Below are 3047 nucleotides of genomic sequence, written 5' to 3'. Positions count from 1 at the left end.
TGGGGGCCCCGGCCACGGCAGCGCCGCAGTGATTCGGGGAGCGGCGGGCGCCTGCAAAGGCGGCGGGGGTCAAACCAGGGGCACTGGGCGGTGGCGTCTCGGCGAGGGCAGCAGTGCCGTGAGGCGAGTAGGGGCTTTCTCAGTGACCCCGAGAGCCTGAACACATTTCCTTTCGGGCCCTGTTAATGGTAATTGCACTTGAGATACGTCTCGGCCGCCTTCAGAAGAGGGGTGCAAGGCAAATTTATCTAGCAAGCTACAGAGAAAGCCTGATACGCAGAGAATAATCAGAAAAGTGGCAGAAAACATCTCTTGTTGCTTAAAACAGGCACAGGCCCACGGTGCTCTGTTCTGTGGGGAACTCGGTGGCAGGAGCACAGCCAGAGGAAATGTGAAGAGTAGGGCGAACATAAAGCAAGTTGGTTGCAGTAACTCATCCACATGGTAAGGAATCTACAGTCAGATTTACTTTGTTATTCAGGTACAGCTTGTGAAGCGACCAGGTTATCTTGAGCAGGTTTCATGTTCAAACACTGCTATGTTTCTTCATAAAAATTGGAACTTTCCTGTTTAAGTCTGCTGTGATCACTGAAGGGAACAAGATTTCCCCTACCCCTTCTTATTAGTGAGGCTAGGTGCTCCTGCTTTCCAGCCTAGTTGGTTTCTTTCTGCTCATTCACATGAACTCTTTAAGTGCAAGAAGAGAGCATGTAACATGAAGTATAAGAGTGGCCTGGATTGCTTCTTTTAGAGCCAGTTTTTGACGAATTGAAGTGTTGAAACAAATTTTAAAAACCCCTAATCCAGCCTCAAAGGCTGGAGTAATAGCAGGCTGCGGCAGCAAGGTGGCCCTGTTCCACCGCCCAGCTGAACATCGTGCTGTTCCTCTTGCATCAGGCTTAGGGATCAGCTGGCTTTTTAAAAGTTGGTTTTTCCAGTGCATCAAGGCTTTCTGGACATGGCAGGCACTGCAGCTGCACAGTCCAGCAGTAGGATGGGAAAAGTGGCATGAGCACCCCCGTTCCAGCAGCAACTCCTCAGACCTGCACTTAAATCCAGTGTTAAACTGCAACTACTCTTTGTTTTGAGTCTAAGCTTTGACTCAAATTTGAACAGTAAACCGATGTTTCATGGTGTGTCAAGGGTTCTCAAACTTGACTGGGGGTGTGGTAGAGAAAGATGCATGCATGTTGACAGATAACAAAATACTGCCTTCCTGCCTAGAGATCCTTTTGTGCTAGTTAAGACTTGGCAAAAGTTGCTGCCCTCACTATCTCAATTATTTAAGTGCTGAAATATCCCACATCAGCCAAATTCCATTAAACACAAAATGCAAAGAAAAGTTATCTTAAACAAGCAACATACCAATTGTAAAGTTGTTGCATTTATTCCACCGAGGAAGAAAGGATTCTCATCAAGAGGGTGGTGAAGAGGTTAGCTAAACTTAATGTGTCATTTTTTTGTTAGATGAGCTTTAACTTAGACTACTGTAAATTGAATGAAAAAACATGAAGAAGGGAGATAAGGAGCTTTTGGGATTAAAAATAAAAATAAACCCCAAAGCCTTCATTACTGTCTTACAGCTTTTTCTGAGTAGTACTTTGCCCTTGCAGTTCAGAAATTAATGAAGTGTGCTTGGATTATTGCTGAGTGTATTTTACTTCAAAGCTGGTTATTCCCCAGAAGTCAGAGGCTTTGCATGTCTGTTAATACAGTACTTTCCAGGCCACTTTTCTAATACAAACTTCGGGGTTTTGACTCAGTGCCAGAGGAGCAAAATAACATCCTTACCTTTGCAGCTGTGACCACAACATAAAATCAAGCAGGAAGAAGAGTTGATGCTGGGGGTTGTTTTTGCTACACTTAAGGCACTTAGGAGCTGGAGCTCACACAAAGAGATGGGCCCACGCACACCCTCCCTAAGCAACGTGGCTGTTAGGGCACTTGGCCTTTCTTTTATACCTGCCCCAGTTTAGCCAGCACAGGTGAATGCAGCTTATCTGTTGAACAGCACAAGTCCCTCCATGTGGGCATTGCTGTCACACAGCAGCTTCCCCCATTTGCCTGTGCTGCCTTACCCAGGCTGCAGCACAGTCTTTGGAGCAGCTCTGAGGACGGTTTGGTGGCAGCCCAGCTTGCGGTTGTTCTGAGAATTAGGAGGAGGCTCTAGACACAGATCTGAAGGCTGGCTGCATCAGCTCTAGACAGCTTTTTTGTGTAGACCTCTCTGCTTGTCCCAGCTGTACAAATGCCACTGAAACAGAAGTCAACAAGTGATGTGTGTGAATACCTATTTTGAAATGCTTGCATATTCAAGCAAGTGGGAGGGGAGAGGGGGAAGAAAGGCACTTAGCTGGATTTTTCTATTTCTCTGTACTGCTGTTAGTGACTCAGTCTACAGTTTTGAGCTGTGATTTTGCATAACTGAGGAGGTTGCAGAAAAAGGCTATATTATGTGTCAGTTTCTGGAAGGAGCAGTTACGTGACCATCAGGCTAGTGTGGGAGCTAACCTCTTGAAGATGCAGTTTTACTTTTTTCTTCTCAATATATTGTAAGGAATAAAAAGTTCTTGAGAGTATACTTCTGAAAAGTTACCTGAAACACAGGAGTACTGGAATATGTTAGTAAAATTTTAAGTTATCAGTTCAGCATTACTTCTTAGTCTTTTCCCTGTTGTGAGCCACTTGAAAAAGCATCACCAGGTACTTTATACTGACATTTGTCTTTTAGCATGTTTCAGGCATCCTTTCTGGTATAAGAATGTCTTAAGTGACGGAATACTTTCATCTGCTGTGGTGCAGTGGTGGTTTTTTAACAACTGCACAGCAGTAATAGCAGTTGAATTTAACCACCCCCACCCCCTTTTCCCAGGGCAGAGTAATTTGCTTTTCTTGGTGTTTAAGTGTTTTCACTAAGTGTTTGCATAGCATTCCACCAGCTAAAATACATAGTCCCTGTTTCCTGAGCTGTCTCAGAGTACTCTGCATATCTTCAGTACACAGCAGATAATAGGGGCTTTGCCCTGCCTTTCTTACCCTTCCCTACA

General features: G+C 44.9%; 1 protein-coding gene across 2 annotated transcripts in view; it reads left to right on the top strand.

The window, feature by feature from the left end:
- Positions 1-282: 282 nt before the first annotated feature.
- LOC103615755 (cytochrome c oxidase assembly factor 1 homolog) overlaps positions 283-3047 on the top strand; it is a 52988-nt gene continuing 50223 nt past the window's right edge. For both annotated transcript variants that reach the window (XM_017734648.1, XM_017734649.1), the window contains exon 1: positions 283-444. The gene's annotated coding sequence lies outside the window, so the exon portion shown is untranslated. The remainder of the gene's footprint in view (positions 445-3047) is intronic.

This window comes from Corvus brachyrhynchos, unplaced genomic scaffold (genome assembly GCF_000691975.1).
Source record: "Corvus brachyrhynchos isolate BGI_N302 unplaced genomic scaffold, ASM69197v1 scaffold94, whole genome shotgun sequence".
Taxonomy (NCBI): domain Eukaryota; kingdom Metazoa; phylum Chordata; class Aves; order Passeriformes; family Corvidae; genus Corvus; species Corvus brachyrhynchos.
Note: the sequence above shows the minus strand (reverse complement) of the source record. Positions and strands in the feature narration are given on the sequence as shown.